This window comes from Petaurus breviceps, unplaced genomic scaffold (assembly GCF_028583685.1).
Source record: "Petaurus breviceps papuanus isolate PSGF00001 unplaced genomic scaffold, PetGlider_PUasm1.0 151, whole genome shotgun sequence".
Taxonomy (NCBI): domain Eukaryota; kingdom Metazoa; phylum Chordata; class Mammalia; order Diprotodontia; family Petauridae; genus Petaurus; species Petaurus breviceps.
In genome coordinates, this window is record NW_027185712.1 from 13,727,982 (window position 1) to 13,744,976 (window position 16,995).

Sequence of the window (16,995 nt, forward strand, 5' to 3'; positions counted from 1 at the left end):
AGAAAGAAAGAAAGAAAGAAAGAAAGAAAGAAAGAAAGAAAGAAAGACTCTACTCTTTTATTATAATGTTGTGGGGATTTTTTTTTCCCTGGGAACAACTTAGCTCAGTGGCCCACAGACATCATCTTATCTTTGGGAGCTTAGCTCTGCCATAGGAAGGCTGCTATCTCCACTCTGCTTTGAAGTAGCTGACAGTGATAAAGAGCAGAGAGAGACAGGTGCTAATCTCTCCCAGGTCCCGGCTCCCCTGGGAAAGTGTGCTGGTGTGATCTGGCGTACCCCTCCTCCATTCTCTCCTTGTAGAAAAGGAAGGTTCTGGGCTTAGCTGAAACATTATTTTGGGATGGGGGCAGGAGAGGTATCATGACAGTGAGAAGCTAAACCAAAAGGTGGAAGAGAGGAAGCCCCACTCTATGGCTCAAGGGGGCACTAAAGATGGTAGTTACCAGCCCTCAGATTGTGCTTTGAGAAATGTCTGTGAGGACCAACAATGCCTTAGAGGTGTCCTGATCAATCCAGGGAAGGGGTTGAAGGAAGAGGGCTTTTTCAAAGCTTGGCCTGCTGGTCAGCAATGACCAGGGGTGAGATTGACCACTCAGTAGTCATAGAAAATACCATAGGTCCCACCGTTACTTTGGCCTCTGCCTTCTGATTCTTCTTGGATTACAGATTTACCAATGGCTGTATTAAGCTTTCTAAAATACTACTTTCATCATACAAAGTTACTCTCTGCTCAGGGACCTCCTGTGTTTTCTAGTTGCTTATAGGAAAACACTGAAAGTACTTCGCATAGAACCACAATCTGGTCCCAGATTATAATCTGCCTTCCCCCACCATCCTCTTCCTCCTCTTCTCCTTCTCATTATTGTTACTACTATAGTTATAGGTTATAGGCCTAATCTCATTCTTTCTCCACACAAATCTCCCATTCTAGTCAGGCTGCTTTCCCTGTTGTCCCTCATATATTGCTATGCTTTTTCTACCTCTTTGACTTTACTCTCCCCAAACCTAACCCCAAACCCATAGAAATCCTGCCCTACTTCTCTTTGCCTGTCCAACTCCTACCTCATGACCCAACCTCCAGCCTACCTCCTCCAGTCTTCCCAAACCATGACAGCATTTGCAGATCTCCCCCTCCCTTAGTACTTAATTGTGAACCCCATAGTTTTAACACTTAGATGCTACCATATACTGTTGCTTTTTGTGCACATGTAAATTCTGCCTTACTGAGGATGAGGATCACATCTTCTCCAACACAGAGATGGACTGACCCCATCAAGTTCTCAATAAATGAGTCCAATTGAATTAAAATTGGACTAGAACTGGAGTGGCAGCCTTAATGACATTGAACAATACAAGCAAAGATGTAATTAGAGGCTCACTAAGTTAGAAGGAACCAGAGGTATCCTCTAAGCCAGGGATCTCATCCTGAATCTGCATATTTATTTTCAGATTATAGAACTCATTTTGCTACACTTGTATCTAAAGCTTTATGTCTCTTCAGGAAGATTTATAGATATAAGTTCAGGAGTATGGTGAAGCCAGCTTGAACTGGCTCTTGAGAGCTGGTTTGATACCCCAGAAATTGGCAAACAGGCTACAAATAGGGGTTTGATTTATTGTTTTATTGATTGTCTAGACTTAAGCAAGTGATGAGGAAAATGCAGGTTAAACTTAAAAGTACGTTGTGTAGACATTTTATTTTCTGGGCAGCCAGCTGTCAAATATTTACCAGTATATGCCTAGATGTAATTATATTGTCATATGAACAAAAAGACATAGGGTCTCATGATATAAATGGGATGGTGTTACTATAAACAGCCTGAGAAGGCATCCTGGCTTCAGGTTGAGGGCAGGGGTCCTCAGTTTCTCCATTCCAGTCAATGGGCTGTGAGGAATTCTCCAGTCACTTATCAAACTGACCTTCCTAAAGCAAACATGTCACCCTTTCCCTATTAAATCAATTCCAGTGGCACTCTCTTGTCTCCAGGTCCAAATATTAAATCCTCTCTTTGGCTTTTAAAGATTTCCCTAACCTAACCCCTTCCCATCTTTCCAGTCTTCTTTTTCCTTAAGGTCTCCCTACCTCCTCCATGTGATGCAGTGACACCAGTCTCTTGCCTATTCTAGAACTAGACACTCCATTTCCTGACTCCTAGCATTTATACTTGTTATCCCTATGCCTGGAATTCTCTTCCTTCACATCTCCACCTCCTGATTTCCCTGTCTTCCTTCAATCCTTATATAAAATCAATCCCACATTCTTCAAGGTTTTTCCCCCAGCTCCCCCATAATGCTAGTGCCTTCCTCCTATTGATTATTTCCAATTTATCTGGTATATATCTTTTAAACTTTTTTTTTAATTTATTTTTGTTCCGGTTGGAATTTTGAGCTGTCTCCTTCCCTCCCTCTCAACCCGCACTAGAGAAAGCCAATGTTTGACACAGATATAAATGTGAAACTATGCAATATATATACTTTCATATATCAGTTCTTTCTCTGGACCTGGATAGCATCTTCCTTTGTGGGTCCTTTGTAATTGATCTGAATATTCATATTCCCCAGAATAGCTTAGTCTATCGGGTATATATCTTGTTGGTGCATAGTTGTTTGCATGTTGCCTGCCCCATTTAGACTGTGAACTCTGTGAGAGCAAGGATTGCCTTTGACCTTTCTTTGTATCCCTAATACCTAGCACAGTTCTTGGAATGGAGTAGGTGTTTAATAAATGTTTGTGGCCACAATATGATGTGAGAGGATAGTTCAGTGTTCTAGCTGGATCAGGAATCCTTCCTACAATAAACCCTGATGGATGATCTTTTTAGTTGTTGAAAAAAAACTGTCTCCATTTTACAAAGGGGGAAAACCAAGAACCATATGGCCTGGTCTACAGGATCCTTCCCTTTTTCCCCTAGCTTGAAGAGCAGTTGTTCTCTACCACTGGTCTGCCCTGGCCTGAGCAGGCACTCAGAGGCTTGCAGAGCATTAAGCTAATGTGTGTGTATCTCATTAGTGCCATTTTGTCTATGGTTGGGCTGGGTAATCTGATTGGATATTTGATTGGATATTTTGTTTATTTATGGCAGGGAAAACATTCCTTATTGCAAGTCCTTCATCGTGTTTCCAATCCCTCGTCACTAAGGCAATAGAGATGATAAATTAAGGGAGAATAAATAAAATACAACAAAAGGGAAGATAACCTCTGTGCTATCAAACAGCCTCCCTAGAGGGAGATTGGGTATCTTCCATGCATGGTGGCCGTGGGCTAAAAAAAAAACAGTCCTGGCCTAGGAAGAGCTAGCAACCACTAGCTTCTATTAGACCTTGAAAAACTCGTTTAACCTCTCACTGTCTCATTTTCACCATATGTAAAATAGGGATCATAACAATAAAAATAATGATTATTATTACTAGCATACCTTAAAGTTATAGAATATTTAATTTTTTCAAAGTGTTTTCGCATACATTATCATATGTGATCCACAATATCATCTTCTGTTGGGCTCATCACAATTCTTTGGTCACCCAGGTTCAGGACCTTGGAATCATCCTAAATTCTACCCCCTTCCTTCCTTCTCTCTCCTTCCACGGCTACTCCAACACTACCAGCCCTCACCCCTAACAATCATTTTCTAGGTCGGTTTGATTCTACCTCCACATTTCTCAAATATATCCCACCCTACCCCCATGTCTTTCTCTGTCACTGTTTCTCTTTCTTCTCTGACTCTCTCTTTCTCTGTCTCTGTGTCTCTCTCTCTCTGTCTCTGCCTCTGTCTTTCTCTGTATCTGTCTCTGTCTCTCTCTCTTGCCCTTTCCTACAGGAAGACTCTCCTGATTCCTTTAGTTATTAATGTCCTTTTCCTTCTCTTCAAATTATTATCTATAGACTTGAATATCACATATTATATTCCTTCAGTGAAACAGGGACTGTTTCTGTTGTACCTATTTGTATCCTCTATGCTTAGCTCTTGGGCTAAGCATGGGCTTACACAAAGTAGGTACTTACTATATTTTTGTCCAGTTGGATTTGATTGACCAGAAGTCATAGAATTTAAAGTTTAAAAGGACCTTAGAGATCATCCAGCCTTCTTTTCATTTGTGAAGAAGGCAGATATTCCTATTTTACAGGCAAGGAAACTGAGGTTCAGAACAAATAAATGACTTGGGATTATATAGTCCAACTCCTGTGATTTATGACTGAGGAAGATGAGGTCAAGGGAATGAACTGGCCAAATTTATACAGCTAGTCAAATAAAGTCAGAACAGGGATGGACCCAGGACTTCTGCACTCCAAACTCCTGAATTCAAAGATAGTTAAGCGCTCTGGAGAGCTCCTAGAAGTCTTCTTGGAGCAGGTGGGACTTAGAGAAAGTCCTTGAAGGATGGGTAGGATTTAGATACACAGAAAGAAAAGTGGACAATAATAAATAATAGCTCACATTTGTAAATAGTTTTTCTCACAACAACCCTGTGATACAGATATGTAAAAATGTCATTAGCCTCATTTTACAGAGGATATGCTGTAGTGGACAAGGAGTCAGGAGACCAGAGCTTTAGTCCTGGCTTCTTTTCCTATGTGTAAAATACATATAGAAAGAAGAGTATTTGATTTGCATTCTGAGGCCCTGGGTTAAAATCCTAGCTTTATCAGAGTCCAGGATCAAGTCCTACCTCCAACATTTACTACCTGTGTGAACATAGACACGTCATTTAACCTCTCTCTTGCCCTTCCTTTCTTCCTGTTATAAAATGAGGGAAGGAGGAGGAGGAGGGGGAAGGAACTATGAAGTCCCTTCAGTTCTCAATCTGTTATCCTATGACCTAGAACAGGGATGAGAAACCTTCAACCTTGAGGCCACATGTGGCCTTCTAGGTCCTTGGGTGTGGCCTTTTGACTGAGTCCAAGTTTTACAGAACAAATCCTTTTATTAAGGGGCTTTGTTCCATGAAATTTGGATTCAGTCAAACTCCTCACTTGAGAAGCTCGAGGGCCACATGTGGCTTGAAGGCTGCAGGTTCCACAACCAGACCTAAAACATCTGCGATAACCATCTAACATGTTTTCAGAAATTAGGGTCTCTGGAGTACCAGCATCTCATCTTGACATCACCTGGGGCTAGGCAATAGTTTGGAAGAACAGCTCCAGAGCCTCTTCTCTTATCCAGGTTCCCAACTTGTTGAATGCTCCCTGGGGGTTGGGGGCAGGGGGAGGGATGCCTTTATGGAAACTGTCTTGGTGGAAAGAAAAATGTTCTTTATCATGTCCATTCTTCTTGGGCTATTCGCTTCTCCTGTCAGTCCTTTGCAACCCCTCCCTTGGGTACCTGGAGTCTGACGGTTCTCTTGGATGGACCAAAGGGTGGGTTTGAAAGCTTGGCGATGGCCGAGCACACCAGTTGCCAGTACTGGCCTTAGAGGGCAAAAACACCAAGGGCATCTCGGCTCTTCCTGGGCCCCAACTGCCCCTCTGCCCCTCGAAAGGCTCCAAACTTCTCGTTAAGTCGTAGGGGGAAAAAACAATCTTGTCTCACCAGCATGTGCGCCCCATGCTTTGAAGAGGTTTTTGCATGAAACTAATTATGCACTGCTAATTTGGTCCCTAGCAGTTTTGCCGTTTAACATTCATTTGATTTGGGTTGTTCTGCTGACTGGCATTTCTGTAACTACACCACAAGGCAATGAACCCAGCCCATTAGGGAGAACTGAAGGGGTGGCAAGAGAGTATGAAGAGGGTGAAGCAGCCAATGCTTTGGGAGGGTGAAGGGGCAGGAGGCGAATTTTCTTCCTCCACCTCCTGTAACAGCACTGGGAGGAAGGGTCCTTATAAACCTGAAAGTGCTACTAAGAACGTGTGAACTATGATTTGCCCCATTCTTGGAGTAATTCCATTTGCCCTCTGCAGGGAGACACAAATGTGGGGAGGATGAATGGGTAGAAGGGTGCAGCTCCCCACAGTTGTGATGCTGGGAGGGGAAGAGAACCGCTATTACCGTAAACCAGGAGATAACCATGCTACACGCAGGGGGGCTCATTAGTAGCCCATGATGGCCCTGCAGAGAATGAGGGAATCTTGGCTTTCAAATGTCACACTCGGCGGGTGGGGAGGAGAGAGAGAGGATAGATAATTGCCAATAAAAGTAAGAAAAGGCCCAATTTATGGGAGCTTTCTCGAAGGAGCTGCTGGTATAGGAGGTTTGAGGTGTGAACCTAACCAACTTTGGGGTTCTTGGCCTGCTGCGGGGAAAATCAGGAAAGGGATGGGATACTGGAACCAGGTAGGATGGGAAAAGGACCCCCCCTTTCATAGTTGCCTAAGCTTCTACTTCCTGGAAAAGGGACTTCTGAGAAAATCTGCCTTGTAATTTAGGGACTTTTCCTGGTAACCCTGTCAATTCCATCTAATTCAACAGCTATGTGTTAAGCTCCTACTAAGCTTAAGGTAAGAGAGGAAGTGTGGAGTGGAGAGATTTGTGGAGTCAGGAAGACTAGACCTCCCTCAAGTCACTTACTAGCTGTCTGACCCTGGGCAAGTCACTTAACCTTTTTCAACCACAGTTTCCTCATCTGTAAAATGAGAATAATAATAGCACCTACCTCCCAGGGTTCTTGTAAGAATCCAGAGATAAGTCACGTAAAACTCCACATAAATAGGAACTATTATTAACACCAATGGTGTGGCCTTGGGGCATTCATTCAACACCTTTGAGTTTCAGGCCACCTATAAAATGAATTTACTAAGTTATGCATTAAGCTTCATCCCCAATATTGGAGGGCATTTCCCCACTAAGGAAATCACAGATCCTTGACTGCCCTTGAAATTAGTGTTAGTTGGGCTCTAGGAGATAGGGAAATAGGAAAATAAACATGAAAAAGTCTCTGTCCCTCCAGGAACTTAGAATCTACTGAGAAGGTAGAAAAATATGATGTAGAAAGATATAGTCCAAGAAAAATTGAGGAGAGAGATAGTACTAACACATGGGTTTATGGGCTCCCATCCTAGGCACAGGCACAGCAGTTAGTCTGGATGCAGTAGACAGAAAGGAAGTGGTATCAGGAGTTGGAGAAAGTGAACTGAGTAGAATTTTCACATTCTCTAAATTAAGTAGATCCAGAAAACCTGGGTTCTAAGTTCAAATTCTGCCACCTATTTGTGTTGGCATCACTAATTTCACCTTTCTAGACTAAAGCTTTGTAAAGTGGAGATGTTTGCACCTGTCTCATCTGTCTTCTGGGTTCTTCTGAAGATTGGTCTGGAGATAACAGGTTCTAGTCCTGTCTCTGACCCTTCATAACTGTTTGACCATGGCAATTCAATTAATTTCTCAGATCCTGTTTCTCATCTGCAAAACAAGGATAATAATATTTGTACTGGTGACCTACAGTGTTTTTATGAGAAAAATGCTTTGTAAATCTGAAAGGACTACCAAAATTTGAGTTATCATTATTATCAAAGCAAATAATACAAATAGAGGGTGTCCCCAAAGTCTTGGTGCTGCTTTAAGCTATATAATGCTTTGTTGAAGGCCTGTGATTTCTTATAGTGTTAGAGAGATGCTTGAGGCTCAGAAAAACTGACTGACTAGTGCTTGGGTAAATAGTTCTTAAGTGACAAATATGGTATTTTAAACCTAGATCTTCCTAAACTCTAAGTCCAGCATGCCATCTATCTACTTTCCTACAGTAAATAAAATTCAGTTTTTAAAAACTGCAAAACACTCCAGAAAGGGTATCATCATCATCATCATCATCATCATCATCATTACAGGGTGAAACCTTTGGGCCATTAGTGAAAGTATGGAGACATAGTAAAAGTAGACAAGGTAAAAATAAAATGGATTTCCTGACAACAGGAAGGGATGTTAGTTAGATTTCAGGCTGAACTTGGTGGCTTTGCACTGTTAAGACACTTGTTTAATTCACCGTGGGATGGTTGTGTTAACTACAAAGGTTGGCGACATTCTTCTGAATGGACAGAAATCTTTCTTGGATGTGCAGTGTTGTGGCAGAGTGGAGAGAGTGCCTGCTTTACAGTCAGCTATCTGGATTCATACCCATCTCTGACACTGCTTAGGTGACTTTAGGCAAGTCATGTTACTGCTCTTCTCTGGGTCTCAGTTTTCTCACCTATAAAACAAGAGGGTTGAGTTACATGGCCTCTAAAGTTACTTTCAGCCCCAAATCTAAGATTCTGTTATTTGTGATTAGTACAATTCTGTCTGGAAACAAAAATGGATCAGATGTCTTCTTGCCATTCCCACCATTTAACTGCTAGGCAAGTAGGTTCTCTACCCATACTATCCAAGCCTATTCTGGAACTGTGAGAGGTCCAAGAGGAAAGAGCTGCCCTGAAAGAGCTACAATCCAGGGGGAAATAGAAGAGATAGGAGCCACACATGTAAACAGTTGTGCAAAACAGTACAAGAAGTACATTGTAGATTGTGTGTTGTAGACCATAACTGTTAGAGTAGGTCAGAGAAGGAAGAAATCATTGTGAAGTGGGATTATCTAGTCTTCATAGAGAGACTTGAGCTAGATGGGAAGGTTAGATTGGGACAGGATCTGAGTTGGGGCGGGGGGGGGGGCAAGGACATCCTAGGGAAAGGGCAGCATAAACAAAGGCAAGGTTTGTCTTTTTATGACATGACTTAAAATTGTCATTGAAGCTTCATTGAAACACAAACCCAGCTTTGCATAAATTGGGTAGCACAAGATTACCATGCTCCCTGTCCTTCTCCAGCTACAGAGCTGTGGCCTCCACGCTGTGAACTTTTCAGGTGCTAGCACAATGCATGAACGAAGACAACTTCTTTCAATAGGAAATGCCTTTCATTATGTCCTCTACACACTTACTCTTTGCTCTTAGGCTACAGGTAAAACCCAGACTGTAGCTTCTGTTAACATTAACCACATTCATTCATTGGCCAACATCCAAGTAATATTCGGGAAGTCAGACATTTGCCTTTAGCCAGTGGATCAAGTCCAAACTCTTCCGTTTGGCATCCAAAGTATTCTATGATGCTCCTTGACTAGCCAATCAGATCTCTTTATTCTGTATCCTTTACCCTAGGCCAAACCAGCAACATTATCTCTTCTCCCCCCAAACTTTGTCTTCTGTTCCTTCTCACCCTCATGTCTTCAGTCATGCCGTGTCCCCCCACACCACCACTCTTTTCTTCACTTGCTATCAAAATCTAGCCCATCCTTCAAAGCTCAATCTAAGTCTCACCTCTCCTGTGAAGAATATAATTCTATTTATAATCATTCCAACCTATACTGATATATATCTCCTACAAACTCTCCATCACTTGAGAATATATCTCACCACCTGTATCATACTCTAGTTTCTTTATTGCCATTTGTCTTCATGAAGGATCCCTGATCCAGTCTTGGGCCTCTGATTTCACTGACACACAATCAATCAATAAGTAATTATAGCTTCTCTACTGTGTGCTAGGAAATGAGGATAGAAATATAGGAAAAATAGAAGAAAGTCCCTGCCCTCAAGAAGCTTATACTTAAGCTCCCTGGGCACCTGCACCAGCTCTCACAGTTGATCCCAAGGTTTCATTACTTATTAATCTTTCTGATTTCTGAGCATGATCTACCTGGCCTCTGATCTAGACTGGCTCCTTGGCGTCATGGATCTGTTTGATCTGACCCCAAATTACCTACCTTTTTCAGTTCTTGCCACTATTTCCTTGAGAGAGCTCTTCTCAGCACTCACTTCCCTCAAACTTGTCTCCAGACACCTTAATACATTACTCAGAGTATACTTATCAGGGGAAAACAGCCTATACAAACTCTGAAACAATACAGCAGAGTAAAGCAATTCAAAGTTCAGGACTGATTGTCACCTGCTCTGTCCAACTTTATCTTTAACTCATGTTCCCCAGGTCTAAACTGGGGTCTGATCCTCCCTAGGTCAGGAACCCTTCTAAGCCAACTCCTGGCTCCCATCAGAACCCCAGATTAGAATGACTTCTTGCTTTCAGGACACACTTGCCCTGATCCAGAGATACTTTCCCATCATACTCTCTGTATAGAATACTGACCCATTCTTCCAATCTCATCAAATCGGGGACCTTCTCATGGCACATTTGACTTGTTAGTGTTCCTCCCAAGTGACTAAGGAATCACTGGGATTACTGAGTACCTCTCCTCCCTCTACTAGAAGTGAGTCATAGCCTAGAAAGAATTATCCTGTGGAGTTTTGTTTTGTTCCCCTCCCATCACCTCAAAAGCTGAATAACTCAACCTAATTCACATGTCAGCCCCAAAGTCCATCAAACACAACCTTATTCTTTAATGGCATGTATCTAGCAAATAAATTGGAAGCTTCTGGAGGCTAGGTGCCATATTTTCTATTTCTTTAGTATCTCATATGCCAGACTCATATGTTCAAGGGAGGCCTATTACATTGGATTTTCCATATTACACATGATGCACTTCATATCCTGTAACACATATTATTAGTTTTTTCTTCCCTTGAATGGAACTTGAATGTCATTTCCCAGCAGTCTTGTTAGGTTCCCCAAGCAAACCTTTGGAGACCCAGGCTCCGACGTCAACACAAATGAATAGATATCATTGCCGGCCTCTGTCGGCTGCTCCAAGGATGCCGACAGCATCACTGTCAACTCAAATCTCCCATGACAATGAGAGCTCGCCTGGATGGCAGCTTAGAAGTCCTGGGGCGGGTCCAGGGGGGGTGGAGGGAAGGATTTGTGGCACAATCAGACAATCCTTATATGAGCTTGTGGGAGCTGAAAGTTCTTCCTGTAAACAGGCAAGAAACCCTCAAGGTTAACAGAGACCAGAGTCAGATGAGAAGATCTGACCCAAAGGAGAGTTGAACCAATTGATGGCTTTATCACTCAAGGATCAGATGACTTCTGCTCTGCCACACAGTCAAGTTTTCATCCCAAACAGCCTGCCTGGTGTGGTAGAATACTCGAATTAGAGTCAGGAGACTGGAATTTGAATCCTAGCTCCTCTCCTTATTTGACCTCTCCAAACTTTACTTCCCTCACTTGCAAAATAGGGTTAATAATACTCATATTATTTACTTCATAAGGATGTTGGGGGGGGGGATAATTTACTTTATAAATCTCAAACCACAGTATAAACATGAGCTATGAAGATGGAAGTCTGTTCAATGAAGCTCCCTGGAGATGGATGGCCTTCAGAATTCTAAGGTTGATTACCTTAATCACATTTCCTCGACTAACCTCTAAAATGGGTCTTCTTAACCTTTTTTGTGACCTGGAGCCCTTTGGCAATCTGTGGAAGTCTATGGGTCCCTTCTAAGAATCATGCTTTTAAATACATAAAATAAAATCATAGGATTATGAAGGAACTCAATCATCTTGAAGAGATAATTTCTCCCCCCCCAATTCAATTGATAACCCCTAATCTAAAATAAAGTGCCACTCCCCCAGTGCAAATGAGGAAATTCCACCCCAACAAAGAAATAACCAAGGTGCCACAGGGAGATTTTAGAAGGATTTCGCTATTTGGCATAAATGATACTTTCACTTCATGGAAGATCCTATTTTGAAATAATCTAAAGTTAACATATCTTAACCAATGGTTTGAGTGGAAAGGAATGTGGTCTGGGAGTAGAGTCAGAAACGTTGGTTCTGTAAGAGGCTTATAAGAAACCACTGAGTTCATGAGAACCTGAGAAAGATTAGAATCCCTTATCCAAGAGGATCACACCTTGGGTTCAAAGGAACATCCAGTATTTCCAGGAAGGGCTAGTCTTTACTAGATTTCTAACTTGATCTCCCAAGAGGTAGATCTGCCAGGAGGCAGAAACTAATTAGTTCTGGATTGCCTACAGCACCCACTCATACTACCGTGCCAGGCTTAGTCCCACATATCCAGAAAACACTGGGATGAAAGAGATGGGTGAGTATTCAAAGGCAAAAGCACATAGGAATTTCTTACAGTGCAGATGTATTACATGCAGATTTATTACAAGAACTAGCTAGCTGGAATAGCAGAGAGAAGGTTAGACTTGGAGTTAAGAACGTCTGAGTTCAAATTCTGCCCCAGACATTTTCCGTCTGACCCTGAGCAAGTCACTTAGCCACTTTGTCTCAGTCTCTTCACCTATAAAATGAGCTGGAGAAGGAAATGGCAAACCACTCCAGAATCTGCCAAGAAAACCCCAAAATGGGGTCATGAAGAGTCAGACATGACCCTACAAATGATGTGCAAAGAATTCTACATGACACCAGGCCAAAAGAGCTGCTACTAAGTCTTGTCATTCTAGACCACATATTATGAAGGACACACCAAGAACAGTTAGATGATAGACCAAATATGAGAAAAAGAGGTATGGGAAGATAGTGGCCCTATGGAGAGCCAAACTCCAGACCACAAAACCACAGAATTTTAGAATTGGATGAGACCTTTAAATTCATCTAGCCCAGCCCCCACATTTTACAGGCAAGAGAACCTTAAGCCCAGAGAAGTTCAATGACTTGCCCAAGGTCGCCCAGGTAGTAAGTATCAGAGCTGGGGATTCAAACTCTGCTACCCTTCATTTGACAGATGAGGAAGCTGAACTCTCAGAAATGTGAAATGAGCTGCCCAATGGCATAGCTAGTAAATGACAGAACTCAGGTGCAAACCCAGGTCTTATGACTTCAAATGGGGGGGGGCGGTTTACATCAAATGGAAGATGCACCAAGCAGGGGTCATGGGGTGAAGTAAAACCCTGAAAGTCTTTCTTGGGCATTCCCACATCAGTACTTTGCCTTTTATTATGTTTTATGTAAAGGTGCAACCAAGTAAAGTCATGTTCATTAATGCAAAGGTTTATATCTAAGGCCTCAGGGACTGAACAATAAATGAAAAGAAACCCCAGGTTTCTAAATGGAAGTCAGAGCAGGAAAAAAAAAGACAGTGAATGTTTGTCATAGAATTTTAGAGTTAAGGAGACTAAAATTTCTCCAGTCTGATCCTCTCATTCTACTGAGAAGGAAACAAAGGCCCAGAGAAACCATCACACAGCTAATTAATGGCAGAGCTGGGACTATAACCCATCTCCTGATACTTTTCCCTAAACTTCCTAAACCTAACTCTGCTTTGGAGTAGTAAAAATTTTAAATATTCTACCGAGAACCACTCAATCCTTGAAGCTTCATCTTGGTGAATCTCACTGGGCCTGAGGGGTAGGGACCTATGCCTGAGAAAAAGAAGGCAGCTGGGGTGGAAGGAGCAAGACATGTTGAAAAGAAAGAGCCCTTAAAAAAGCATAGGGAGATGTAAAGAACTCTAGTGCTAAAAGTTTTATAGCTAAGTAAAAATTACACACACACACAATGGTAGAACACTGGATTTCTACACCACATTGAATCCAAGTGTTTTAGGAAAGCTGAAGAACAGCTGAAATCTGCTTCTCTATAGCCCCAAAGTACTAGGCTTCAGAGCAACAAGGGTACACTGTCTGATAAGGGTCAGGAACTCAGGAATCAAATCACAAAGAAAGGCAGGATCCCCAACAATGAAGAATGCAGCCAGTCCCTCAGCATTAAATTGACATTGATGGCAACATAACCAGATTGGACTGGACATGTGTGAAGATGGGATGACAGCAGGGTCCCTGAGTGGCAGCAATGCAAAGACCCAAAAAGATATAAATATGAGGAAAGCTTAAGGAAATCCTTGTCACAGGAAACAGGGACACACAACTTCCAAACAAGATGGCAAAACCATCAGTAGCCAGGCCAGCTTAGCTTTACAGCCTTAGGGTCATAGGAGTGGAGATTGGAAAGAAACTTAGATATCAACTAGACCAAACTTCTCAGGAAAAGAAGGACTCTTAGTCACAAAAAGGTAAACAGCAAATGGGAGCAGGCTTTGCAAACTGTAGCAGATTTATGGATTCTGTTGTTGTTCTTCATCCTTTGTTTCCAAAAAGGACCAATCACAGGTGATGTCCTGGCTTTTGGTGAATTGGATTTAAGTGAGGTACAGTTGCACAAAAATAAGCAAAGCTGAGAACAACACCAGGCTTAGAAAACTTCAGGTCAGGTCATTATCTCCTATCTATGATTCCCTCTGCACTAAGGGTAGGTGTCAGCCAAATGGTGAAAGGGAAAGGAAGAGGGAGCATCACCAAACCCTAAGAGAGGATTAGCTGCAGGAACTGGAGAAGACAAGAATTAGCAAGGACAGAATGGCTGTCTTCAATTATTCAAAGACCAGGTTTTGGAAGAGAGATCGCCAGATTTGTTTTACTTGGCCCCAGGAGGCAGAACTGGGAACAGGGGGTGGAAGTGGCAAAATAACTGATTTAGGCTCAACTTAAGGAAAAACTCCCTGATAACTGGAACTGTCCAAAACTGAGCCGCCTTTGAGAGCTATTGGGTGACCTTTTACTAGAAGTCTTCAAGTAAAAACTAGATGAACACTTCCAATCCCTGAGATACAGAGTGAATTGGGTTTAAGGCTTGGTCTTTGAGAAAGCAATCTAGCCAGTAAATACCATGTTAACTAGGTAAACTTTCAGCCATCAAAAATTTCCCTTCCTTTGGGCAGAACACCCTTAGGAGGGGAAAGTGAGGCTGGTGACTTTGCACAGCCCTCCCTCACTCAAATCAAAGTCAATTGCAAGTAACCTGATCCTCTTGGAGAATGAAGGACAAACCACACAACCATAAGGTGAACAGTTATCAGGGAAGTTGTAAAGGGCATTTCTTTTCAGGGGGTAGGCTGGACCTATTTGCTATTCAGTCATATGCAGTTTGTCTGACTCTTCAAGACCCCATTGGGGTTGTCCTGTCAAAGATACTGGAGTGGTTTGCCATTTCCTTCCCCAGCTTATTTTACTGATGAGGAAACTGAGGCAAACAGGTTTAAGTCACACAGCTAGTCGGTGTCTGAGATCGCATTTGAACTCAGGTCTTCCTCACTCCAGGTCCAGGCCTCTATTCACTGGACCCTAGGGTGACCTCTGAAGTACTTTCCAACTCTCAGATCCCATGATCATAATACAAAGGACTAAACATAGACACCGGAAACAGAGTAATCCTTTCCCCAAATCCACAATTACTCTAATTCTTCACTGAGGGTGAAGAGGAGAGTTGGTTTAGAAAAAGGAAGTACTCTCTGATGAATCCAGACAGATGTTTGAATTGCATCCAGGTGTAGGTGACCCCAGGGTGAGTAATCAAAGCAGCTAAGAAAACTCTGAGTGTACACATCTGGCAGAGAATAAAGGATAAGACGAGCCAGCTTTAGGCATAGCTGGTCTGTGTGGGGTGATTTGAAGGGGAATTGGAAAGGTATCACCCCACCCCAGCCATTGGCTTCTGGGTAGCTTAAAATTCCACATTTGGAGCTTTATTTCTCTGGGTTAAGGCATCATCCCATTGAAATGCAAATGCCCTTGGGAAGGCTTATAGCCCATTATCCACCATTAGCATCACTGTTCGAATGGCTTATTGGGTCTTTCCTTAGAGTAAGAGCTAACTGAGAACACGGTTTGATAGCCAGCTGGGAGGAGATGGAGAGAGTCGCTCAGCCAGAGTCCAGGCCTGAGGGGAGAGGGGCTAGAAGTAGTCTAGAGACCAGTGGGTGGGGATGCCAGAGCCCAGTGAGTTTTTGGGAGAGGCTACAAAATGCCTAGAGGGGAGAAGTAGAAAAAGCAGGCTGAGAGACCATAGATCAAAGCTGTAAGGGACCTTAGGGTTCATCTAGTTGTTCACAAGAAAAGGGTCATAAGGAGTAAGCAGTCTACCCAAGGTCACAGTGTCAGAGTAGCAAGAGTAATGTATCCCCTGCACCTTTCCAGAACACCAGCTTCACAATTATGTGAGCTTGGGCCCTGACCAGCAAGTAGCAAAATAAGAGGCAAGAGGGATATAGAAGAGAAAGAACTTCAAAGTCCATTTTGGGTCTCACAAGGGAACTGGCAGCCCCTTCCCAGGCCCCAACAGTGTGGGAAGGGGTAGGAGGAACAGGAGAGAGAGGCTACAAGCTGCTTCACTGTAGGGGGTCTTCCCATGGCTGAGCACACAGAACCTTGTCAATAGTGAGGCTCCTGCTGTGTTAATTAATGAGTTACTCAGGTTGACCCTTGACCCACAAAGCAAATAAAGGGGATTTGTTTGGCTTCTATTAACTCCTCTGTTTTTTCAGCTGGGGACTGGAGAGTTGGGTGGCTTGATTTATTTCCCCTTTCCTTCCCTAGTATCCTGGGGGTCTTTGGAAGCCCTTAAATTAAGCTCTTGTGCCCCAGGCATTCCCAGGGTGGACAGACAGACAGAAGTTCAGACAAATGAAAAATAAATGAATAGAGAGATAGATAGGGAGAGAAATAGATGGAGATAATATAGGTAGGTAAAGCTTTTATTAATTGCTTGCTAAGTACTAAAAGCTTGGGTACCAGGTTAGGTGTGGCAGCCTGACCAGCTATAAGAGTTTCAGGATGAGCATGTGCAGATTAATGAATTCCAATGCACAAACATGACCATGCCCAGGACTCAATTCATCTCATCTGTCTTAAGGCACACAGATGTTGAGCTGTGGCCTGACCACACGATGCATTGTGGCAAAAGCCCCATTCAGAAGAAACTTGAGACAGAGACTGTCTACCATCTTCTTTCCCTGCCATGGAGTCTAATATAACTTGATTGTCTCCAATATGGAGTTTATTCCCAGGAAGCTTTGATTCCTTACCTAATTAGCCTGGCCCAGCCTCAGGTCATGACCCTTACTGGTCAAGATATGGAACAGCTGAGTGACATGAAAAAGAACTGATCCTTAGTGTACAGAAAGATTTTGAAGAGGGAAAAGAAGGCCTGCGCTAGGAGAAGTAGTTACTATTGAAAAGAGCCTGTGAGTTCACTGGTGCTGGGAAGCTCTGAAATGAATGGTCTTGGAGCAGGAATTCTTAACCAGGAGTCCAGGATTCCAGGGAGCCCATGAACCTGGAAGGGAAAGAAATGACATCCTTATTTTCATTAACCTCTAACTGAAATT

At 42.8% G+C, this 16,995-nt stretch overlaps 1 protein-coding gene and 1 long non-coding RNA gene across 13 annotated transcripts in view; one reads left to right on the plus strand and one right to left on the minus strand.

Moving 5' to 3' along the window:
* CELF4 (CUGBP Elav-like family member 4) overlaps window positions 1-16,995 on the plus strand; it is a 599,657-nt gene that overhangs the window by 172,775 nt on the left and 409,887 nt on the right. The gene's annotated exons all lie outside the window — the stretch shown is intronic.
* The window catches only part of LOC138153748 (uncharacterized), a 107,381-nt gene continuing 106,739 nt past the window's right edge, over window positions 16,354-16,995 (minus strand). For all 3 annotated transcript variants that reach the window (XR_011166444.1, XR_011166441.1, XR_011166443.1), the window contains one exon: window positions 16,354-16,943. This is a non-coding gene — a long non-coding RNA (uncharacterized lncRNA). The remainder of the gene's footprint in view (window positions 16,944-16,995) is intronic.